We start from the raw sequence: 26,815 nt of genomic DNA, 5'->3' as shown, positions 1-26,815 counted from the left end.
CCTGTTAACTATTCAGCCTTTCCTGGTTTAGTGTGTGTGCACAGTATTCTCTCTGTCACAACATCGTGCTGATTTCTGCCAGGGATCACCTAGACTTCTCTCCACCCACATGCTCTCTGTCATGACCACTCCAGGTCCACCTCCTGAGAAAAGCCTTCCCTGACCTACTAATGTCTGATTTCAAAAATCTAAATCTACAACCAAATACCTAGGTAAACCATGGTGAGAGTTACAGGGAAGACAGAACTGTGCACCCTCTGATAGGGCTTTTTATTTTTTATTTTTTGGGATCAACTGGCTTTTTCATCATTAAAATGAGGAAGCAGTCATGTCTGCTTTATAATGCAGTTGTGATAATTTCATCAAAAACACATTGAAAAAGCATCTGGAACAGCACAGTTTTAAAATAAATGTTCGTTCTTCTATTTCTCCTTGCCTTCCTTCCAATTCAGAGAAATCTGTGTCTAAGCCGATTGGGTGTAACAATTTGTTATACTTACTTTCTTGTGACTTTCGATTTTTTTTTTTTTTTTTTTTTGGTGAGTCTTCATTCTCCATCATCTCTCCCCATTAGTTTATATTCCCCCAAAGGAAGGGAACCTTAGTTCTCTATAATCATATTCCCCTCTTCATCTGGCATAGTTCTATACGCACAGTGAGGATCAATAAAATTTTATTAGAAGAGCGAATATTAATTAATTTCTCTAATATTTGGTAACAAATTAATTTCCATGAAATAAAAGCCATGAGTTAGCAACACTGCACTGTATCTTTGAAGCCCTAGTATGCTGTATATGACTGAATTTACATACAGGGGGAAGGGAGCATCAAACAGTCCGATTTCTGGTTGTTTCCTATCACCTGAGCTGGACAGCTCTGTAAGATAATAGGTGGTTACTAATGAAGGGAGATCATGCATTTAATCCAAATATGGTTATGTTTACTTTATAGAGAGAACTCTGCTGTGCCTTGACACTGTATCTATGTATTTTCAGGCGAGTGTTAAAAATAAAAATAAAGAATGTTGGGGCACCTGGGTGGCTCAGTGGGTTAAAGCCTCTGCCTTTGGCTCAGGTCATGATCCCAGGGTCCTGGGATGGAGCCCCACATCGGGCTCTCTGCTCAGCAGGGAGCCTGCTTCCCCCTCTCTCTCTCTGCCTGCCTCTCTGCCTACTTGTGATCTCTGTCTGTCAAACAAATAAATAAAATCTTAAAAAAAAAAAAAAAAAAGAATGTTCCTGGCCCCAAGGTGGTCTTAGAAAATGAGCAGTGAGGATCAGTGCAAACAAAGGAAAACAGAAATCAAAGCTCGTGTACCACTTGTGATGGAAACATGGCCTTGAGGTCTTGGTGGTCAAGAGATGGCACATGTTAGCATTTAACATGGAAGGTATTAGCTTCTTCCACTGGTGAAAAGAGAGGTGGTGCATGAAGACAGCAGAGAGCACGTTATGAGTCTGGCCTCTGGTGGCAGATGGTCTGACTGATCTGTCACCTAGTCAAGTTACATAGTCATCCTCTGCCTCAGTTTTCCCAACACGTAAAATAGGAGAATAACATTTCCTGCCTCTAGCACAGTCTTGAAGCCTAAAGCGGTAACATGAAACACATGTAAGGAAAGCCCCTATAACAGGGCCTGGTACAGAGTGAGGGCATGTGACGATTAGGCATTAACCTGGCTAGATCTGCAAAGCCTCTCACTGATTCCGTACATGTGTTTGTTTCTTCTGCTCAGACTCCTGTGCCTTCGTTATTAAGGAGCGGACCCCAAACAGCATGGCAGGAATGCTGAGACTCGCTCCCTGGGTGTTCCTTCCACTCAGTGGAGGAGTAGGAGACGTGTGACAGCAGAAGCACCATGGGCAGTGGATCCCCAAGTCCCATTTGTAACTGCTGATCTACAAACGTGTGGGCCCCTTTTCAGTGATGCCCTGTGTTTTGAGGATCTTGGGGCTGGTGCCCTTAAGCAGCACATCAGATACAGAAATACCCAACTACAGACACAAAATAAAGAAACAGCTAAGGGGGACACACCACCTACATACCTTCCTCCCAGAGATCACAATAAAGCAAGAGCCATGAAATGCACGATGATATCCACATCAACAACTTCTAACACAGCTGAGCTCTCAGAACCCAAGGAAAATGTTGGTGGTGCCTTCAGATATTATTCGTCTGACCAGCAGTGGGAAAGTAATGGTTTTTGTGAATTCTGCTAGGAAGCTGCTATAGCCCCAAAGATATGCAGTAGGATGTGTCATCTGATTCTGATGTGATTTCTAGAAAGAGAAAGGTAAGTTAAAAATAGGGATTCCGTTTTAATGTGTGTTTACTCCTGCCTTTGTCTGGAGTCCAAAAATGACAACATGCTCTTCCCGTTGACTAGAGTAGCATTATTTTTATGTAAAGTTGGAAACCATGTGCACTGCCGAAGCACCCCTCTGAGAAGGTAAGCCTGATATTCCCATTTACCATGTACCCTTCGGACTCTTTTTTAACTTAAGGGCTTGTGATTTCAGTGGGGAGGAAGATCTACCAAATACCAGCCATGTGGAGTTTTATTCCTTCACGCTGTTCGTGACAAACTTCAGGGGACATATTTAACATTCAACAAAACTCGAAATTTCTGGGGCCACCCCAGCAGGAGGATAATATCACGGCTCTTAGAGCAGCACTGAGTTTTAAGACAGGGCCAGGCCGTCCAGGCACAGAATGTGACAATGTATATGATTCCTAGGGGCAGGGGGTGGGAGCTGGGAGGAGGGGAGCTCTGCAACATTCTAACCACTTGCTATGAATCTACCGCCCATCTCCCACATTCTTATTATTATCATGATGACAATGATGGCATCGTTGTTGTTATTGTTTTTTGTCTTCTTAGGAGCTGCCTCTTTGGGGAAGACAGAACTCTTCACCTTCTGGCAGGGCAGTCGTTCTTTTGGATCACAGAGTATTATTCTGCCAGCTTCTCGGGGTTGCTAAATTGCTGAGAAAACCATGGGGGTTTGGGCTGCATGCCTAGAAGAGGCACAGCTGGAGATGAGCTGTGGGTGCATGCCTCCACCCTGCTCCTCTGTCCCTTTGGCCCCACTCCCTACAACTGTGAGAAGGAGAAAAGTTGCCAGACCCAGCTCTTTTTTCGAATTCACTTCAACCATCATTTCTAAGGACCAAATCAGACCCAGGTCTGTGCATGGGACTGTCAGAAATAAGGGATTACAAGTTTTGGGGAAAAGTTAAGGTTGAGATACATTAAATTCACACACACACACACACACACACACACACACTCATACACACCATCAGGCCTTAAAGAGCATAGGGTAGAAATATTCTCAAGCTCTCCTGTCCTTAGAAATGAGTTAGAACATCCCTAGCAAAGCCCTAGGGAAAGTGCATTTGCTGGGACATTAACCAAGATATTTGGAGATCTCACTTTTCTGCTGGAAGTAGGAGAGCAAAGACAATGTTAACTGCAAGAAAATGAGCAAAGAAGTGGGTTTTAACTTTCATGCTCTAACAGGGCCAGAGAGGGAGATTACAAGGAAAGCACAAAGGCAAATGCATGAGGCGGTCTCCTGCCTCCCCAGGGAGGGAGATGAGCATCACAGGATTTGCTGTAGAGGCCCACGGCCAGCACAATCTATTAAATAGCTCAAGTTAGTCAATGTGGAAGAAATTTTTAGACACACATGCCCAACCATATGTGCATGGCCAAGATTTAAAATAGAAAAGTGAGAGACTGTTGGATGACTGAGGATTTTTCCCTTGCCAGGAAGTCCTCCTTAAGGATTTCATAGCTTGCAAAAGAGAACTGCTTGCCAGACAAGCCAAGAAAAAGACACAGAAGATTGGGACCTGCTTCCTTAATGATGAAATGTCATACTGCTATGTAAATCAACCCAAAGAAAAGAGGCAGGCATGATTAAGATGGCTTTGCAGAAACAACGGAGGTTTCTTGACATCTCTTCCCTAAACTACTGCAATTCCTCAAACCTCAGGGCTAGAGGCACACACACACACACACACACACACACACACACACAATGGAACCTTATTGGTGGTGGCACTGGGCAATAAGGGAAACCCTGTGTCATAGGAATTCCATGGCACAGTGAAAAATTACACTGTATGGTCCCCATTCATGAGGGCAAAGTCTCTGTTGTCAGGTTGGTGGCAGATCAGCAAGCTACCCTACTAGGTTTCAGTGTTCGTTTGTTTGCTTTGATGTATGTGGAATGACGTGATAAGAACATAGGATGGATCTCATTAGCCAGGTAAGAATCAGCTTTATTAATTTTCAATCATACCAAATAGAGATTTTTTTGTGCTGTTTTACTAGCAAACACCCATCTCAACAAGCCTACACCTCAGTTCCTCTCTCTCCGCTTCCCCTCAAATTTCTCTTCTCCTTCCCTTCTTCCTGAGATGGCCTGCCATTCTGTAGCATGGTGAAAGAAACCCTGAGATCCTCTGTGATGGTCAATGTTTTGTTATGTCATCACTCAATAAGTACGGTTGAAAATATTCTTGTCATGTCTGGGGAAAGAGTGGATCGGGTATAGTATAAAAATAAAGCTATTCTCTCATACCTTGGAAGCTTTGATACTTCAGGGCTCTGACTCTTGGGTCATTTACTGTAATTTATGTGTTCCAGAAGAACTGCAATCACATCTTCTAGAAGTTCCATATCCCAGGAAGCTTCCTCCTAAATTGTACCATCAATTTTCAATTCACTTAGATTCCTGTAATTTTATGACTAGAGGGGGCTTTAGAATTGATTTAATCAAATTCTGTCATTTCACAGAAGAGAAAGGTGAGGCCCTGAAATGTTAAGTGAGTTGTTATATTACAAAAGTACTTGCTAGGTAGGTCAGTGTGAGTTTCGTGGTCCTTTGCCTCCTAGTGTAGTATTCTTAACAGTACACTCAACTTCAGTGTCATACTATATAATTAACTCTTCCATGTTCCCAGGAATAATATGGAGCTCCCTACCAAAAATCAGCCTTTATGTTTAAAATTCAGCTTACTGAAGGCAAAAGTGATCTCTGATGAGTGACTGGGGGAAAAAAAAAAAAAAAAGAAAGCATTCCTTTCAGAAAAAAATGGGAAATTTCCCTGGAAGGATCTTTCCTTTCAGAAACAATGGGAAGATTGCTGCTGATAACAAATCAAACTGGGATTGTCTGAGTTACATTAAATACCATAAGCACATTATTATTCATGCCAGGAACAGTCCTGTATTAGGAAGAAAATATTAATATGATGAAAGACTAGCCCACGAACCACCAGAGAATATCTGTCAACTGTAAGTGTTCCCACACAGTAGCAGGAATCACTGCCTCATAGGCAGTAGTGTGGCTGCCATGTTCTTCCACTGGGACCCACCCAAATGATCACCTCCACCATCATCAATAGCTAACTTTAGTGTGTCTTCTCTATAAAGCAATAATTAAGTACCAGGAATTGACAGTCTTCATTTACATCCCAGCTATAAAGGCAGCAGAAAGGAGCCCATCCCCATCCACTCTCTTTCCAGAGAGACAGGGGAACAACTTCGAGGTGTATGACTTTACACTAGATGATGATGCCATGGCTCTTGAGGGAAACTCATCCTATAGTCGTCGAATCATGCCATCAATACCTCTAACTTCATGTTTCTTGTCAAAGTCAATTATTCTTTTAGGTTGTGCTTGGAGAAGGCTTCCAGACTCCTAACAAAACGGGGTTCTATCATTCTTGGGGAATCTCATAATCAAGCCCAACAACATGCTTTTCTATTCCCTTTTTAAAAAATTTTCTATTCTGCCTTTCCCAAGTAGTAAAGGGCAATAGAAAAAGGATTAAACTGGAAATCCAGAGACCTGAATTCCAGTTCTAACACCTGAACTAAGTACACAGCTTTGAGAGAGCCACGTGATCTCCTGGGCCTTGGTTTCCTCATCTACAAAATGAAAGAACTGAAGAAGTGAATGCAAATGTTGCTGGCAGTTTCAGCATCCTGGGAACTTCTTATAGCACAGGAATATTGCCAGAGAAATAATGTCAGATTATAAAGCCCCTGGAAGATACGGCTTAAAATTCTCTTAATTACAGTGTCTAACAAATTCTGAGCCCCGAACAAATAATCAAGTGTCAAGGGAAAGAATCCCAGCATTATTTATTACCCCGCAAGTTGCTATGAAATACTAATGTCAAGTACTAGTGATGGTACTTGAATTACTGTATGTATTCAGATAATTACTGTATGTAATTTGCAAATATGCAACAGCATGTACATTGTAATGATAAGGATAACAATACAGTTGATAACAACTTAGGCTTGCATAAGATTATTTTACTTAGAGTTTCAAAGTGTTTCATAAACATTGGCTCATCTATTTTCTGAATACCAATAATGCAAGGTACGGCTGGGGACAGAGAAGGGGAGGGAGTGAAGTGTATATACACACTTTGGAGATGGGCAATCAGGGCCCTGACAAAAGTACTGATTTCCCCTGGGTGACACAAAACCAGAAACAGACCTGGAAACCTGCACCCAGCTTCTGGGTATGCAGCCTGCTGCTCAGAACACAAGCCCACCCCAGCTCTCCAATTTATAGCACAAAGTTTATGACATGGCATTACCCAGGCACTTTAGGGTGTCAATTTCCTTTACAATTTTATAAAATATCATTTGGAAGGAGGAAGAAATTTATGCTTGTGCACTAAGAGCTCTCCTGTCTGCCCACCCTCTTGGGATAAGAGTTGGTTTCACCTGAACAGAGCTGCAAATAGGAGGCACACACTCAATGCTGGGAAAGCCATGGAGTTTGTTTTTAATTTAAAGAACAGCTCTGATTTGGCTACACATTTTAAGCAGGCACTGTATAATACAAATCCACTGAATTCACTCAGACAGGAACAAGTTATGCCATCCTAATACTGTCTAGAAACCAGATGTATAGTTACTGTTTTCTTTTTTCTTTTCTTATTTTTTTTTTCTCTTGCTGCACAAAATTAGTTCCTGGGATACCTAGATTCTAGAGGCTCATTGTCTTGCAAAATATTCAGGTGCTTCACGATGATCTACAATAATAAACCTCCAGTGCTATGGCAAAACACAGATAAAAATGTGAAAAAAAATATATGCATGTATATGAAATATAGATGAAATATAGATGTGGTATGAGTGAATCACAACACAAAGAGAAAGCAGTAGGGCGGGAGGAAGATAGCTTCCCTTCCAATCATGTGAATTGGGAAATAGAATGGATGCTCATTAAAGTAGTTTACCAGGACTCCAATTTGTTCTGTGATTAAGAGGTATTGGTTGGACGAGATTGGTGAGGGAGATCAATATACTTGTCTTCATTCTTAATTCTTTCTTAATATCTCTGTCTTCATGGAGCAGCTCAATCAGAGATGTAGAGTCAATCTTTATCCACCAGGGGCTGCACTTCAGAACCCAAAACCCCAAAACAAAAAGCTAAGTTTGGGCCTATAGCAAGTAAATTAAGTTGACACTCAGCTCCCTCTGTCCCAAATGCCCAACTTCTGTTTAAGTATTCTCATGTCTTTTTGTCCAATAGATGTGACAGGGGTGAGACACAGAGGATGGAAGGAGTCATGGAAAAAAGCTACTCACTGATCCTAAAACGAGATGATGGTATAAAGCACCTAACACAGTCTTTTACACTGAAGCACCCCACTGACGCTATTCCTCTACATCTTCATCTTTCTCTACAACTCGGGCTAAGGTGGCAGGGGTGGTGGTGAGGGGTAGGGTGAGGGTTCTTACCTAAAGCTCCATGGTGCCATAATCTGTGACCCACACAGTACCAAGATCCACCTTCCTCTCTCTAGGTCTCCCAGGCTCAACCTCTCTGAAAATGGTTCTTAGTGAGGGGTAATTTTGCCCACCAGAGCACATATACAATGGAGACACTTTTGGTTGTCAAAGCTAGGGAGAGGAGAACTATTGGGATATAGTGGATAGAGGCCAGGAATTCTGTTGAACATCTTAAGGTGCATGGGACAGCCTCCAATAGCAAATAAAAGTGAAGTAACTAACTACCCAGCTCAAAATGCGATTGGTGCGGAGACCCACAAACCCCACTCTTTGGTGACAGGGATACCTTGATGACATAACTCATTGGACTATGGATCCTTGATCCAGAATTATTTTAACAATCTGAAATGTAGAATTCCTCCTGCTTCACAATGTGTATGTTGCATAGAGCTAAGTGTAGGGTCATTTTCACTGTCACATCTTGTCAAAATGATGAGTCAATTCAAAGGACTGGGAAGGGACTAGGATGGTGGAAAGAAATTATTGTTGTTATAACACTTCCGTCCCTCTAAGTTTTTATTTATATGCCACAGGCTGTTATGTGATCATTAAAACCTGTTCCCTTCACTTCCTGGACATGTGGGCTATATTTCCCAGGCTCCTTTGCAGTTGAATGGCCATGTGACTGAGTCCTAGCAAATGGGCTGTGAGAGGAAGTAATAGAAGCATTTCTAAGCCGGGCTTATAAAATGTTATCGCACGATCCTTTACCCTCACTCTTTCCTTGACTCCTGTCTATATGCAGAGTTCCAATAAAAGAATCCAAGGCTGAAAAGGAGAGCAGTCCCACCAGAGAGGGAAAAGCCTTGGTTCTTAAAAGGATCATACTGAAGACCACTTGTTAACCAGCAACAATTGCATTGGACTTTATGTGAATAAGAAATAAAATAAGCCTCTAGGAGTTGGGCATTGTTACAACAACTAGCATTTCTTAGCCTAAATTAATACAATATGCATGTATTATTTTAACAATTATAATTTAAATATAATTAAAAGATGGTTTTCAAAAGTCTGTTGAAAGCATATTGCTGTGAAGTTTGTTTTAGACTTTCCAAAATGCCACAGAAATTTCTTTTTCTAAATGTAAATGACCCATATCACTTTCTACCTTAAAGCACTTCAGTGGCTTCCTGTTGCACTTTGTATAATATTTTAAAACTCTTTTCATGATTTGCATAGCCCTTCACAATTGCAAAAGAATAGAATGCTTGAGGTATAATAACAGGGGCGTGTTGATGAAAGGATGAGTTTTGTCTCCCACTACAGCTATGAAGAGTTCAGCTACCCCTTTCCACACCTAACATTCCTACTCAAGGTTTTAAATCTTAAGAAAGTAAAACAAAGATACAAGGATAATTGAGAAATAATTCAGGGTAAAAGTCTTGAGAATGGGACTACATTAGCACCAAATGTCTAAGCATTAGTGGCAGTGGCATGCATCATTACCCAGACTATTCCTGCAGAACTTCGTGTTGCCCTGCTGCCTAGCCTCATTGAGATCTTGCCCATTTCTGAATGTGAACTTCCTATTGATTCTGTGAATAATTGTGTGTGTGTGTGTGCGTGCACACACGTGCTTTAATTAACCAATTTTAAAATGGACTGCTTGCAAGCAAAACCCTTAAGTGATAGAAAATCTGCCCTAACCCCAGGAATGTAAGCTCCATGAGGGCAGGAAATGTGTCTGTTTTGTTCAATGTTATATCTCTACCCTGCTACTTAGTAGGATCTAGCACATCATAGAAGCTGATTAAATATTTTTGAATGAAGGAAGATCGCAGAATATCAAGCAAAATGTACACATCAGCATCAGTTCCACCCTTCCACTTCAAAAATCAAGAAGAAGAATAAATCAAGAAGAATCAAAAATCAAGAGTAATAAAGTGGGAGGCTAGGAGGGGTTGAAGTGGAGGGAAATTAACACCTGAGTAATGAGAGTAAGTTACGGAGGGAAGGTAATACTCCCTGAAAACTAGGTGGAAACTGGAAAGGCAACTTTAACTCTATTGCCTCCTGCTGGGCAGTAAGAGTAGTGCAATAACCACAGCTCTCACTTAACTGTGGCAATTCGGTTTTCCAGCAAGTAACTGCTTTACAAAAGATGAAAACTTGTTAGTGTAGACTCATGTTCCCATCCTGAAAAGTGATTCCACCTTTCTAACTCTCAACATCCTGGCTCCAACTGCTTCAACTACTTGGCAGATTGGTTTTGAGGATCCAACAAAACAATGTATTTTATAATGCTTTATAAATTAATAGAGCATTATATGAATATGTATGGAAAGATCATTATGTGCACAATTCACCCTAGGAATAGCAACAAAAATTTCAAAGGAACTCCTCTGTCACTCAGGAAAGCTGCATGTCTTTCTACAACATAGGCTGGATTAGTTTACATTCTAATGATACTTTTTCTTCCACACTAGAAAGTAGCCATTCTTATCAGAACTGCTATCCAGGAGTTGGAGATATGACGTTTCATGAAGATATCATGAAGGAAATGAGGGTCTGTGTAGAATCGATGCGGAAAGAAATTCAATTTAAAGAAATGAGATTTAAATGGTGGAAAACTTTGTGGAAACCTCAGAGGTTTGCATATACTTGGTGCAATGTGGTATGGTGGAGATGACTGCAGGTTTTCTGGAGGACTTCATGCTCTCTCATGCTCTTTCAGGAGCCCTGAATCTTCTCGTGAGGCACAATAACCACTGCAGACAGAAGCTACTTCTGATTTAAGTTCTCATGGAATACAGGCACTTCAACTAGGTAGCAAATGCTTGTGATGCTTGCTGCAGAAAAGCAGAGGAAGCACCAGGGATGCCTCCACTCAGGGACAAAGCAAGTGGACCCCTATACTTCGAAATTTCAATATCTGGGAGGATCTTGAAGCTGCCACTGCACCTATGAGCACACAAACTCTCCATCTGATGGCTTATACTTAAGGCTCCTTTATAGGGTTTGATAAGTTTTATCAAACATGAAATTAAAGTTTGACTCCCCAAAATAATTTGTGTAGGGTGATATAAAAATTTTTGTGTAGGTGATATAAAAATACACAGGAAGATGACTCTAGGAAATTTGGTTTTTTTTGTTGTTGTTTTTGTTTTGTTGTTGTTTTTTGTTTATTTGTTTGTTTTTTGTTTGTTTGTTTTTAGGGAACCTGGTTTTTAATGTTGTCTCTGTCAAGAACCTAAGTTGGTCAAGGATTATAACCACCCCGGAAGTCATTTCCCTCATTTATAAAATGAGTGAACAGAACTGGTAAATTTCAAAGACATCCTAGCAGTATACTTCTTTCCTTAATTCAATCTTTAACTCCTCATAAGTGTACATAAATGTGTAAAAATGGAAGCAATGCTCTGCTAGGAGTGCAGGGCAGGGACTGGGAGACAGGAAAAGGTTCCATGGAGAGAACTGTGGAAAGCAGAGGACAAGCTAAGCTTTGCACTGAAGTTCACAAAGCTCTAAAATTGAGCATTCGTTTTTTAAATTTTTAATTGAAGCATAGTTGACATACAATGTTATATTAGCTTCAGGTGTATAACACAGAGAGTCAACATTTATATACATCACAAAATGCCTACCAACCTAAGTATAGTTGTCATCTGTCACCATACAAAGTTATTACAATATTATCGCCTATATGAACTTGTTTTGTTTGCAGAGTAAGGTGGGTCTGAAGGTAGATGGGATGGAGTACAGCAGAGAGCAAGAGAGGACCAAGGAAAAGTTTGGAAAGTCCTGCTTTGTCTACTTCACAACTGTACCTAATGGGGTGACTAACTGTCACTTAAGCAAATGGTGGTCTGGAAACCTGGTCACTCAAGATGGACAAATGATGGCCCATCAGCAAGGACAGAGCAGAAGAGCATCCTGCTTACCGCCTGTAGCTGGCTGGGCAATCGAATAAGAGATTTCTATAACATTTTCAGAGACTCCTAAGTCTCTGTGAGTAATGCACTGCCCACTTCAACCTAACCTTCTGAACTGGCAGCAGGTGCCCACTGGCTGCACATCAGTGGCTCAGCCAGCTGAGAGTTAATCCTCACGCTCTGCAGACAGAATGGCAGGGAGGGGAGGGGGCGAGGCAGGAAGAACCAAGTTGGATGCAAAGAGCCAGACACTGCCTCTTGCCATAGTCCTACATAAATCCCTCTCAAGGAGCTTCTCTCCCTCCAAAAGATGAGCATACTTATCAAACCATCAATAAAGGGAGAAAAGAAAAAAAAAATTAAAGGAAAATCTCCCTTCCTGAAATGTGTGGTAGGTTTGGGAACCCAGATTTAAAACGCTATCTCTGGACTAAGTTCAAATCCAGCCAAACATGATGTTCCCATTCAAAAGTTTCAACCTGCTGTAGAAAGAAGTTCTCACTTCAGAAACTCAAATGCACTGATTAAAAGTGAGCGCCACAAACACACACTCCAATATCATCCAGAGCGAGTCGGAACCCACACCAGAGTTAACAGGAAACTCGGTGGAGGAGAGTCAGAGTCGCCACTGAAACAAAAGCCCTGGCTCTGAATGCCAGCTCAGCAGGTAGCGCTCGCCTTTTCAATGGGACTCGCTCTTTGATGTGTGTTTTTTACCAGCAACTTTCATGTGGTGATGGAAGAAGCTAAGAGCAAGGTGGTAGCATTATGTGAAGACCAATGCTTTCAAATGCCCTTTGCCCTTCAACAGCACCAGGCAGACAAAGAAGAACCACATAGCCCAGAGAAGCCTACCTGTTTTTTAAAGAATATCTGTGCTAGCAGAATCTAAGAGGGTGAGAAGGAGCAGGCTCTTCAATGGCAGAAAAAAATTTGGTGGGGTCACTTAGAGAGAGAGATTTGGCTTAAAATAGGAGTTCACTTACAGCTTCACTTGGATCATAACCCAAATTAAAATTATTTGTGTCCAATTAGCTTAAAATAAAATATCCCGGCGTGTGGCAAGTCTTTCACACGTTTATTTTCAGTAGCGGAGGAATGAAGCCACAGTAGAAGTAACAGGACCCTGAGCCTTGGGAAACTATACAGGTGGGTCTTGTTTTACATAATACATACATTCCTGGGAAAGCTAGGTAGAAATGGAACAATATTTTTATATATAAGGTACATGCTATTTTAAAAGCATGTCACTGAAAACTCGATATTTTGACAGATTAACAGAGTTTTTCATATTCTGGGTTGGTCTAATGAGGCTGATTTACTCCAAGGATCTGAGCCCACTGTTTGGGGCCTCCTCACAGCAGCAAGTTCCCACAGGGACTTTAAAGGCCATTCTGGGTCAGCTTATCAGAAAGGCCACATGAGGAAGGAGCCAGAAATGTACCCAATATCATTAGGTAGGAAAAGCCAACTAGGAACTATTAGCTGCTCCACGGAACGACGTATTACAAGACATTTTCTAGAACCGGGATGGGGGCCGGCTGTTCTCAGGAGCAGTGAGAGAGAGAGAAATGGGTAGATACTGGGTCCATACAACAGGATGGGACACTATTCCAACTCCGGTCTGCATAAAACCCATGTTCCAGCGAAAGCCAAGGGTTCGGAATGTGATGGTCAAATATGGTTGCCCTGGCTGGTGTGAGGGAAGCACAGACAGAGCAAAGAGCTTCTCACACCCTCGGGGGGCACCAAGGCTAGAAACCATCTGTTCAGGACTTGGTTGAGAGGAAGGTGATGAAGTAGGAAGAAAAGATGAGGAAGAAAAGGAAGAACGAAAGGGGGAGATAAAGAAGCAGGACTCTTCATCATCATATGTAATGATAAATGCTAAAGGGGAACATGATGAAATTCAAGATTTTTTAAAGGATTGGTTGAATATGAAATCATAACAAAGTCCGGGATGGTATTATCAAGTGTCAGGTCACATCCCCCAAACTATACCCCATTCCTTGAAGCTTAATGAATACATTTTCAGATTACATTCATAATACATTTCAGGAAAGAAATGCTACTTTTTACAGAAAGCAGCAAACTGAGCCACCAAGAGGTGGCTAACTGAAAGTTGAAAAATACATTTTTAATATTTTCCCATTTTTTTAAATCATTTCCATTAAGCCATTCTGACATTGGGGCTTTAAGAGACACTCAGCCCATGTCCATTTGTCTGGGGACGACAGCATAATGCTGTCTGAGGCCCTAGGATGGCAGCCATCCCACTGTATTATAGCAGTTTTTACAGTTCTCCGTTGTAGAGTACTGGCCCTTGTCCACCTTCCAGGCCCCTGCCGAGCCCACCAGCTACCCAGAAGGACTGACTAGATGTTCCCCATTCTGTGATGCCCTCTAACTCAGACACCAGCTGCTTTTCACCTCCCTTCAACCTCTAGGCAACTCTGATGAGCCCCCAGTTCAGCTTTTACCTTCCCCAGGTTACAGGTTACCTTCCCGGACTCCCCCCTATAAAAGGCTCTCTCCTGTAATTCCTCAGCACCCAGAATTTATTCTCACCTAGCATCCACCATGAGAATTTGCAATTGCCTGTTGAACTGTCCATCTACAACCAGTCTGTAAGCACTGTGAGGGCAGGGAATGGCCCTTTCTATATGTGGTTCCAACAGTCGTCATGGTGCCAGGCAGATGCACACTCACCGCTGCCCAAAACATGCTGCCACTGAGAAGCCAGCAGGTGCTGCTTCACGCGTCCCCTGTTGCTTTATTATCATAGGCACTGTCTGACCCACCCCGGAGGGCTTTTCGGTCTAAAAGCATTAAAACCATGGCAGGACAGGTTTTTTCTGTCTTCTTTGCACATGTTCTACGGGCTATACCCTAAAGAAGGAAGCCCTGTCATAGAAAACTAGCCACTGTCCACATAAATGAGATGTTGCCATGAGGTTTATATTAAGTAGTGTTACAGAAAACCAGAGAGAGAGTTTGTTGTGGTTTCCATAAGGACAACCAGGGAGAGCTTCATTTTATGTTGAGGACATTTATGCGGAATACATAGAGTGTTATTTGGGTTCTCCAAGAAGTAGATGTCAAAATGGAATAACGCGTGAGAGTTTAGTAGAGGAAATGGTGCAGAGGAAGAAGGGTGGGGAGCTGGAGAAGGCAGGGAGAGCCTTCAGAGCACAGTACAGGTCTGACCTTGGGAAGGGGAAGCGAAGTGGGAAGAGCGAAGACCAAGTAGAAAGTTGCCACTGCAGCACAGTTCCAAGAAAGGCTTATTCAGGCCCATGGGAAGTCTGTCTCTCTCCCTCTACCCTTCCTCTTCTCTTAGTTTGAATCTGCATGTAGAATTTCAGATTGTTTCTGACTTCAGGGAAAGGGCATTGCTTTTATTAAAGCCGTTGTGAAGTACAAACCACCCTGTTTCATGAGTCATCACAAAGGGAATAAATACCCCAATCTACCACAAGCCTCACTCTTGAATCTTAACAGGAACTCACAGAAGATTGACTGAACCACTAACATCTATTGAGTGATTATAGGTGCCATGTTCTCTCCTAAGCCCTATGGGAACTGATTCATTCCATCCTCACAATAATCCCACAAGTTAAGTATTAAAGTATCTCCATTTAAAGACAAAGAACCTGAACCCCAAGGGCTGTTTAGTTACTTACTCATCACCATAAAACTAGTAAGTGGCAGAAGAAAATTCAAACTTAGCCCATGCTCGTACCAGCCGCATTCAATGATAGCCCCAGTAACCTGGCCCAAAGTGCTGTGTGTTGCAGACACAAACACTAAAATGTTCTTCTTCCCTCACTCTGGAGCTGTTGCTGGGATGTGGCTTTCTCGGCTACCCTGCCCCTCACATGGCTTGATGAGTAGTATCTGTCAATACTTCAGACTGAGAAGTGATGTGTGCCATTTCTGGACCAGCGCCTTTAAGAAGAGAGTACAGATTCCCCATGTCTCCTTTCTTCTTGAGATTGGATGCCTTGTGACCCTGGAAACCATGTGCTGCCAATAGCAAAGCTGCCATCAGCTGAGGTCTTTGAATGCTTTTGGGGGACACCTGCTACTGACTAGAAACCAACTCAGATTTTTGACCTTACTGTGTTTCAGTCATTGCTATAATCACTTAATAAGGAAAACTGAATGTTTATAGCAGTTATCCTTCCCAGTCTAAGAAGATGAGGAGTTATCTGTCTGGAATGGCATGATGTCGTTGGCTTAAAGTCGCAGAGATTGTAACAGCAGAGGTAGGAATCAAATGCAGACGAGGCACTCAGTGAGAGGAGGAGAGCCAACAGAGAAGGGAGACTCAGAAGTCTTGGCAGAGGCCCCCTCAGTTCAACTGTTGTCTCTGGGGAGCTACTGTAGAAGGTAGGACCCAGCCATCCTAGTGTTAAAGGACTCAGAATCAAGTGTTGATGCCGGAACCAGGTACCACTGCAGATGTAAGGCCTGGGATAAAACAGGACGGCATGAACCACTGTGTGGCAGAACGGATTGTTGGGGTCCTCCTAAGTGGGATGGTCTTCTACCCCAGAGAAGCAGGAGAAAAACAGGATTCAAAGGAAGAGGCTGTACAGACTGGGCATTTTTGATTGGCATGAGGAATAGGGCCACAGTTTGATAATATGCAGTGATTAACTTGTGCTCTGTCAGTCCCCAAACTCACGTCAAGCCCATACGGAGAAGCTACCAGGAAAAAAAGGCAGATATTCTCTCTGTTCAATAACCGTCATCTGTCTAAAGGGCACTAAAATGGTGAAAGCCATTGCATTAGCCTGAGGTAGTCAATGCCTTGCGGATAACAATTCTTTAAAATACTGGGCACCTCTGAACATACGTCTCCCTCAGGCCTCTAAGCCTTTTATCCACATCTTTTATCCATGGTTCCAAGGAAACTCTCCGTGAAGCATGGAGAATGATCTTTAAGCACTTGGAAATGATAAGGCCTTTCTGTCCTAAGTGTTCAGGGGTCTAAACCTGTCCCTTTCATGGTTCCTATTCCGACACAGCAACTCCATGGAATCCCAGGGTAGGTTAAGACAACACAGTATGTTTTTCAGAGGACAAAGGGCGTTAACTATCCAAAAGTACACTGCCTACTCAGGGTACATTGTGCATTCTAAAAACATATAAGTGCTCTTCTGTCTTCACAAAGAAGGTAAAAGCAAGAAAGTGGATTAAATGGACAAAAAACAGCCTACTTCAGATCTGGATATTACATTGTCTTCAGTGAAGTGTTTCTAATGTTCTTGAAGCTTGCAAATAATGAAAAGGGTATCCCGCCCACTGAAATCCAAGTAAATATGCTGTAATTGGTTTAGAGTGCCTTTAATACTAGTGTTCTCATGTTTTAAAACTCTTTTTTCCAAGTTTCAATAACATGTTCTTGAAAGATACACTCTCTAAGTAATTCTTTGTCCTCAGGAAGACACTCAAATCACTTCTCTAAACTGATGGTCTGGCATCCTTCCAGAACTGATTTAGAAGTTATGGCTCACACCCCATGTCTGAGTCTTCTAACCTTGGCACATTCCTAAGTCCCATGAATAGGGTTGGCAGTTGGGAAGGATGGCTATAAAAAGAGAGAGAGAGCTGCATGCATCTAACTCTGTTTAGCAAATTTTGCTTTCACGAAAATCCTAGAGAGTCAAGAAGACATTGCCAAGATACCTACAAGATCTCAGAAACCTGTTGGACCATTCCATATGCCATATCACACTAAAAATAACTTCAATTTCTATAGAGCTTTGTAGTTTGCAAACACTTTTATATGCATTATCTCAGTTGATCAATATAATAATCATGGAAAATACGCAGAGCAAATCTTATCCCCATTTGACAGATAAAGATACTGAGGCACAGGGGGAGTTGTGTTCAAGGTTACTATTATTCCCTTGGCTAAGAAAGAAACTCAGTCTTTAGGCAGGAACTCTGGTTCCCTTTCCACTACACCACTCCGCCTCCTCAGAAGCCAGTCTGAATTCGGGTGTTACAGAACAAGCTCCTAATCTGCTTCTGACAATGGCTAGGTTGCTCTCAGCACTGGTCATGCCAGGCCAAAGAGGAGAGATCGTGGTCACTGGGAGGAATGTGACCTCCACACAGAATTCGAGTAGGCATGGGTGGGTGTATCAATACAGGAAAAAGCCCCTTGACACACAGCTTCTTAAAACTTCAGCACAAGCACGCATCATTCTCACTAATGTGCAATTTCTCTCAAAGCTCTTTGGAATTAGGGGTTTGCTTTGCCTACTGTGAGAAAGGCATCCACCAAGCTAAATTGGGCCCTCAGGCACGCACCCAGCTTTCTCAGAAGCCGATACTATTTAGATGGAGTCCTTCCATGCACATCTCCCAGGACGGTTTTAGACAGCCTATGAGTATACTTTATTTCCTTTAAAACAAGTAACCTAGAAAATGAAATAACACATATTAGATTAAGCTCTGTCCCATTTGGCTAATTCAGAAGTTAATGGAAGGTCTCTTTCGGTCATTGGTATTGGCAGAGACACATTTAGTGAAACTCTCGTGGGAACCTCACACAGGTACAGTAGCAGCTCTTACCCATAAATTAAGAATGGCACTTAAAGGCAGCTTTTTCCTCTCTAAGAGGGTGCCATTCAGGTTTCTTTTGACAAAGGCCCCTCTTACCAAACTCCCCCCAAAATACAAAGAATCAGAGACATGGGGGTGGGGGGAGAGAGAGGAGAGAGAGAGCGAGACAGAGAAGGGGACAGAGAAGGAGGGAAGAAGAGGGACCTAGACCTTAGAAATGGGTATGATACAGTGGAAAGAGAAGGAACCAGATCACTAACAAATACAATGGAGGTGCCCACTTCACACGGTGTTTATGGCAATTAAAAATTTCTTTCACCTCTTTGAACCACACACAGTGCCTACCAAATGGACCATTATATTGGAGATTTAATACAGAACACTGATTTATAATTTTTTAGTGAAGTAAATGCTATCTTTGAAAAAGAAGTAATAAAAAATAAAGCTTAATAAAGCTTGACTGTTCCATGACTTTAACCCCAGTCCCTATATTGAAGCAAATATATCCAGAATCAAATCACTTCCTGAAGACATATTCTGTCTCATTGTTTCTGTGATCTTCAATTCTGTCACAGTGTTGATAAAGCTACTCCACCTACCTGCCACTTTCCCAAGACTGAGTCCTCTTCTGATAAAAATTAAAAAAATGAAATGACCTCCTTACTTCCTTCTCAAATGCACACTGAGCCTACCCACCATGATGAGAAGACCACATTCATATTATGACCTGTTGAATTATTTTATGTCATACGTAAGTCATTTTTTATAACTACTTAAGTGGAGGAGATCTAGAGACGCTTTTTATTATATTATATTTCTACCTTTCTCTATTTTTGGTTCCAGAGTAATGCTACCATAGTAAAATCAGGTCGTTTTTTATGTTTTCCTATACTTAGGAATAATTTAAAATGAATTGGCTTTTGAAGTTCCCAGGATTTGTTTTAGTATTAATACTTTTAATACATTAATCACTGAGATTATATTTAGCTGGTTAGTTATTTATTTCATTTTGTCTACTGCCTTAATTATTTCTTTTCAATTATTCTTACATATTTTTGGTAATTTACAGTCTTTCAAAATACTTCCATTCCACTGAGGTTTTCAAACTTATTGGACCATAACTTTGCACCACTCTCATGATTTTTATTGTCCCTGAATCCATTCTAAAGTTCATGCTCCCATTTCTAATTGTTTGTGGTTCTGCCCCTTTATTAAAACTGACAAGGTTTTATCAATTAATAAAATCATGTACAAAATAAATTAATAAGTAATATACTGTAATATATAAATATATATAAATTTATAATAAATATAAACATATTTTTCTATAAATAAAATCGTTTTTGCTAATATGTACAGATGACTAATCACTTCTATCATCTTTAAATTTCTGATTCTTTCACTATTTTATCTTTATTACTTACTTCATCATAATTTTATATTTGTTTAGTTTCTAGAGTTTTACTTTTAATTCATTTATAATTATCCTTTATTTCCCCAAGGAAATGAAATATTTCAAGGCTATTACTTCACCTCTGAGTATAGCTTTGGCCAACTACTACAAGTTTCAGTCTGCAGCATTTTTCATATTTATTGCTTACTGAATCATACGCAATTTTATTTTTTTATGTCCTTTGAGCCATAGGTTCGATTGTCTGAAATATGGTAGTAACCTTTTAAAAATACTGTATAATAGCCAGTTGAGAAAATAACTATTTATTCCTAAAAACACTGATTGTAAGTGAAGAATACTTTTTACCATTATCTGTTACTTATTAGCAGCACCTCAGTTTTTAGTCAGGTAGTTTTCAGTTCTTTTTATATGTACATTGCCACATTAAACTAATCTGATTTTCTGGGAGTTTAGGACTAAGTTCTAGAGTATAGAAAGTTCTAGCATATATAGTTCTAGAGCTCCATGAGGGCAGGGACTATGTTTTGTTGTTACTGTTGTAGTTTTGTATAGGTAGCCCAAAGCCTAGCACACGGTGGGTACTTAGTAAATGTTTGCTTCATGTTTATATGATTTAATATATACCTCATTCCAGAAATTCATAGTGGTCATAAATATTTACTGAATAAATTAATATACCATGCATTTTAAAAAAGTATTTCACAGAGAATTTTCTATGTATAATGACTTTATTAAAATTACCAATGAAAAGAATAAAAAAATGGACCAAAAATGTTCACCTATTCTTGCAATAGAGAAGGGCGAGGTTGTTATAAATAGAGGAATGTAGAGAAGAACAGCAGAAAAAATTGAAAAATGAAATAAAGGTCTCTTTTGCCCCATGGGCAATTTTGCCCAAGGGCTTTAGCATAGCTTCAAAATGAGTTCTTTAAAAATGTGATTTCCTATGTGTTTTTCTTTATTATTTTCTGCCTCCTTCCTTCCTTTCACTTTCTATCTTCCTTCCTTTTCCTTCCTCTGCCCCTTCTTCCCTTCTTCACTAGTGCTCAGAAACCACTTTCAGTCATGAAGGCTGACATCCTTTATTGGATTTGGGGTCTGATTTATGTAGAAGAATCAGCTATGTCCACCCACATTGCACTCACAATATGCCACTATTCTAGTTATCAGAAATAGAGTCTCCATCATTCTGGATGGAATGGAATATTCCCTTTACTCAGCATAAATTCTCTGTCTTAACTTCACAATCACAATCCAATGCGGAAGCAGGTTATCTCCCTTCCACCCGACTTAGGAATGACTGTAATAAAATATTAAAAGTTAATAGAAAACATTGATACTGCTTAAAAATCTTAGAAGGAATATGAAACCATAAATTAGCAAAAGGAAATGCCTTAATTGCACTATGCCAGGAGTCAGATGCCTCTTAGGTACAAAATAACTGTTGAGGAACAGAATTCCAGTGAAAGCAAAGCAGAAGGTAGGGTGAAAAACAGGAAGCTGATCACACCCCATGACTCTTCTATTGGCTGGCACCCAGGAGGGCAGCCTTGCAGGAGAGTAATGAACCCATTTTATAAATGGAGACTATGACCATTAAAGAGATAAAATGACTTTTCCAAAAGTCAGAGCAGTGATTTGTGTTCAGCTCTTCAGATTACAAACAGCCCTGCCACATCACCGATGCACCTGCTGCCTTTTAAGAATCTAACCAGAAAAGATCTATTTCCCAGCCCCTTGTGAGATGGACTTCTCTGTCTAGACCTCTGTTCTAACTGCTGCAGTCCCTGGAGTTTTCTCTTTCCCCACTTTGTGCCATGTATCTAAATTCATGTATTCTTCAGGGAGGAGGTCAAGTCTCATCTCTGCCACATTCCTTTGCATAGGACTTCAGACTCCTCTACATTTCCTCATTGTGGTGGTGACTTGTCAATGAACCATGCATTTGACTTATGACTATAAGCAGCTTGAAAGCAGGTGCTGTAGAGTTCTTACAGTGTGGATACAGTGATCAATGGAATGGTACAGCTCAAATCCCAGATTTTAGTTACTGAAGAAGAGTGAAAAGAGGACACTGAAAATGAGAGAAACCAAGAAGCCAATGACTACGATCTGTCAATAAGAGAGCCCATCATGTAGGTATGCGAGTAAAACTGTTCAGAGGCAAATATTCCAAGATATTATTCCCTTAAGAATGCATATCCGTGGGGCACCTGGCTGGCCCGGTTAGCAGAGCATGTGACTCTTGATCTCAGGATTGTGAGTTCAAGCCCCACACTGGGTGTAGAGATTACTTAAAAATAAAACTTAAAAAAGAAGTGAATGTACTTCCAATAAATAACTCTCTCTTTAAAACTCCCATACTAACACAAAATGATTACCTAATGTCAACAAAAACTTCCCTAAATGATTATTCCCAAGTAGTTCACAACTTCCTATGAATTAGTTGGATTTTGAAGATTTAACCTTGAAAATTTTATTAGGATATGAAACTTTCTTTCAGAAGTTTTTCTTTTCAATGCACTCCAAATTTTCCAATTTCATGTACATATTTAATCAACCTTTTAATGTATAATGTTTTAGGAATTGCATCATTTTCCCAACTTTCTCCTATGGGGCAATAACAGTATCTCTTGTACATAATACACAGTAGTTAACATGGGTTATTGAGTTTGCTTCCTTTCTTGCTAAATAAAAGAGAAAAAATTTGCCCAAATTTTTAAAAAACTCACTTGCCACATAGGTAAACCAAGTATGTCAAACATCTATACAAAACTAAGAAAGCCTATCCCGTGTTTGCTCCCCCAGCCAGCCCCACCATTATTCTATTGTTATATGAAACACATTTGTTTTGAGGAATTTCTGACATCTTTTTAGCTTGTATTGTTCTTCTTCCATACCTGTGCCTAGTTAGTAGGCAGGAAATCTAATTCCCTGGGAAGCATATTATCTGAAACCTACGATCTGTATATGCCACAATGTTTATTTTTTTTTTCTAAATTTCCCCTCATCCTCTTTGTCGATACCTATTTTTAAAAGTCATCATTGCCTTCCAGCTGTCCAAATTTTCTAATAATTTTTCTCTTAAAAACTGACTTAAAGCAGGAGGTCAATATCTCAGCCGTCATTAATTTTACACCCTCCTCTTCTCATTTATTCACTGGTCTTTTTTCTCTTGAGGATCACTTTTTTCCTTGATACATTTATAAAAGACCTCCTTACTCCATTTAACCTCTTTTACTAGCAATATCTCATTTCCCACTTTTGTGCTTCTTATCTTTCTTTGCTAACTTTAAGTTGTTCTGTCTATTTTTATATAGTTCCTGCCTTCTCCACTCCCAGGGCAATTGTCCTGTTATACACAGATCTCGAGCAGCCATTGGGGATGACAAACTGTATTTTTACTAGAATTCTAGAGGCAGAGGGTACCTGTAGCTCTGTGCTCCATTCAGTTCTCTCACTGCTACAGAGCAACGGATGTTTGTTTTTGTTTTTGCACTTAGACTATACTGTCTTAGGCTACTTCACGCCTATTTACAATTATGAGTTTTAATAACCTCATTGAATCATACACATTAGATTTCTTCCCAATGTGTTACCCAACTAGGAATCATAGCTTGTGGTGTTGTTATCAATGATCACATTTCTAAATAGGCAGGGGAGAGAATGGAAATGATTAAGTCTAGAAGGGTGAGGTCATTTGCATACTGTTAAGTGATTTGCATGCTGGCACAGCCTGGAACTGGTTCAGAGGCTTCCCCACATTTCTCCCTTCATAACAAGGTGTAGCTTATTTTCCTCACTAAAAACCTGTCCTTTATTTTCCTCTCCCATGCCATTCTCTTCCACTAGAGAATAATGTACACAAACACAAGCAAGACATTGCCAGGTAGTCTCTGTCTTCTGAGCTAATGTTCTCCTTGGCATCATTCATCATTCCCTCTGATTTTTCAGGGCTGGTGACAATGGTGACTCCCCTAATATCTGAATGAAGTCCTTCATAAATATTTTGCTGAGTGATTGATATCTCATCTAGTTATTTTCCTCACACCTCTTCCCCTCCATATATAACAGATGGGATTCCATCATCAGAAGCAGATGTGGTAGAGACAGAATCAGGAGCCCAGAAGCCCTCATTCTAGCCCCAGCTCTCCCATTAACTACCTCTGCAGTCTCCACGAGTCACTTAACCTCTCTGGGCCACCATTTCCATGTCTGTAAATTGAAGTTGAAAATGTCTTCTTCAGAGGTTTAACAAGGTGATCAGAAAAGATGTATATAAATATATACCAAAGCTCTTGATACTGGGATTCCTGACTCCTCAGCTAAATCAGGTTAACTTTTCAAAATCAGATGGAATACAGATTAATTTCTGTTTCACCCATCCCCCTTGTTAACGTCTCATAATAATAAGCACAAATACTTCTAGGAAGATCTGTTACATTTTGAGAAATTACTAATGGTGAACTGTGAGATAATGAACAAAGGATAATTTTAACCCCTCCCACGTCCACCCCCATCCATGTATCATTAGCAATCACATTCGCCACCTTTATTTGTGTAACTTAGGAGGGACCCTGCAGGGAGAAGCAAGGCTCTTGTTTGATTTTTGACTGAGCCTCATTCATTGAAGTAAGGTGTCAGGGCTGCCTGTGGATCTGGAAAGCATTTTGGAAGTAAGAAGCAGACAAATGTAAATCTTTTAAACCCCTATGATAAGCAAACTCTCCTCAGTTCAACATATAAATATAAACATTAAATCAAATCAGATGCTTATACATTTTTTAAACCCATCATAAAACATTTTGTTTTGACAGCTTGGTAATGTAAAGTAAAAACACCGACAGCCAAAAGAATCAGCATCTTTGCCTGCCTACTACCTGAAAGTCTTTCCTGTATATAAATAGAAAAAAAGAGAGAGAGAGAGAGAGAGAAGTATGTTTATGTAAAGAGAAACACTGATTTACTAGAACTGATTGCTTCATAGTCTAATTACTTTTCAACTGGCTGTTCCAAATTAAGATGTCATTGATGGCTTTTGGTGATATATTTCATTTTAAGCAAATTTATTCTATAATAGAGTACATCATAATGGAAAGCAGAGTTCCTACTCTTCCCTCCTCTTTGTAGCCTGATATCTTGACAAGTAAATTAAATTTAGCAGTTAAAATGCTTCCATTAGTAATTTTATTAAGTTAATTAAAGAATCTCTCTTTCTGAATTTTAACTACCTTCCTTTCAGAACAATGTTGATTTCTTTTTTCTTTTTTTTAATTTCATGTGTTTAGGGACTGTGATATATTCTAGGACCAATCAACAAGTCTATCAAGATTACATTTCTGTGGGCAAGATCCTACCAAGAAAATCAAGTAAAAGGAAAAAAAAAAAAAAACAGCTCAGAAGTCTTTGAAAGAGATAGTCCGTTTCATATCACAGAAGAACTAGGGTTTTAATATCTTTTAAAAAGGGAAGAAGAGGAGGAGAGGGGAAAAAAAAAGTAAACCAAAAGCACACTTTTTGGGAAAGGCAAAACTCCTATGAGTATCCCCATACATAGTGGGTAAATCATGAAAACTTCAAGCAGAGTGTAGTCTATAGACAGAAAGAGAAGAAGTACTGCTCTTTTCTTCTTACTCAGTAAGTGTGCAAGCAGTACTAAACAAGATCCTGAAGCTGGTAAAGCCCACCTTAAGTGAAATTTTGGGTGCTCTCAAGGATGTGGCATTTTAAATGGAGTCACAAACATTTCTAAGAGATTTAGGGTGAAAAAGTTGTCTCATTGACCATTAGCTGTTTTTTTGTGGTTGGTGTTCTTAACTGAGGAATTACAGAAATGATTTCTAGAACTGGAAAGGAGCATTTAGAAAATTTTATCTTATCCTCCCATGTTAAAGATGAGGAAACCAAAGACTAGGGATTAGTAACCCTGCCACCCTGAGAATAATAATAGGAACTCTAACAATAATGACTGAAACTGATTGAATTCATCATTGTGAAGCTTTACTATATTCTCTCATTAAAAAGGCCAATGAGGGAGATTCTTCTAATGCCCCAACATTATAAACATGAGAAATAATGCTTAATGAAGATTAAGTAACTTGTGCAAAATCTGTATGACTCCGAAGTCCTATGTTCATAATTAGTGCACACTGTTATGTAGAATGAATGACTAGAGTCCATTCATCTAGTTAGTAGTTCCACCAGGGCTAAAGCTCAGGACACCTGCTTCTCACATTTGCTCTTTACAAACTTGGCCATATTAAGAGAATGGGAAATCTGGTAGTTAAGCTGAGGTTTGGGCACTCAGAAGACGCTATCATTTATTCAAAGAGAAATCCCACTGCCAAAGTGCCCAGTGGAATATTTGCTTTATGAATGAAATGAAGGTTGCAGCCCTTTGTTCAGACCCAAAGTGACAATTTGTCTAAAATTAGGAGATACCACCCTTTACTCATTCATTGAGGAAACAGAGATCCAAGAATACAGCCCATAGCCATTTCTATCAACACCTCACGCCTTCTCTCTTTTTCTAATACCCTACCCCTCTAGAGCTCACATGCTCGTTGTTCAATCCCTATCATTCCTCTCAAAATTACTTCCACCACCTCCTCAAATCCTCATGTTACATCCTTGCTCAGTACAGCCCTTCGCATGTCCACCTCAGGCATCCACCCCAACTGTTGCCTCTTTTCTGTGGGGAACTGAATGCCTTTCATAGCTATGTCCCAAGCTCACCACTTTCCCCATGAGAATAGGGCACCATGGCTTTTTCCCCTTCTATCCTTGCCCCATTCTTCAGATTCTGTTTCAAAATAAAAGCCCAAGAAAGAAATCCACCAACTTATAGATGTTTCCTGGCAGGACAAATAGATGATGCCATTAAACTATTTAATAGGCCAGATGAGAGAAAAAATCAAGACCACATCACACACACACACACACACACACACACACACAATCTGTCTATAAACCTATCTATAGCTATATGTTCCTTTACTTTTTCACAATGGAAAAAATTAAAATGGCAGATGGCAGGGGCCTTCCCTAGATGATTTTTGTATATTCTTGAGAGCCCACTACACCTTTTCTCCTTTCTTTTTTCCTTCCTTTCTTTTATTT

The 26,815-nt window shown here is 40.3% G+C and overlaps 1 long non-coding RNA gene across 1 annotated transcript in view; it reads right to left on the bottom strand.

Moving 5' to 3' along the window:
- The window catches only part of LOC101687561, a 507,478-nt gene that overhangs the window by 145,493 nt on the left and 335,170 nt on the right, over nt 1–26,815 (bottom strand). The gene's annotated exons all lie outside the window — the stretch shown is intronic.

This window comes from Mustela putorius, unplaced genomic scaffold, assembly GCF_011764305.1.
Source record: "Mustela putorius furo isolate JIRA1106 unplaced genomic scaffold, ASM1176430v1.1 tig00000224_pilon_pilon_pilon, whole genome shotgun sequence".
Taxonomy (NCBI): Eukaryota; Metazoa; Chordata; class Mammalia; order Carnivora; family Mustelidae; genus Mustela; species Mustela putorius.
This window is presented reverse-complemented; position numbering and strand designations above follow the sequence as displayed.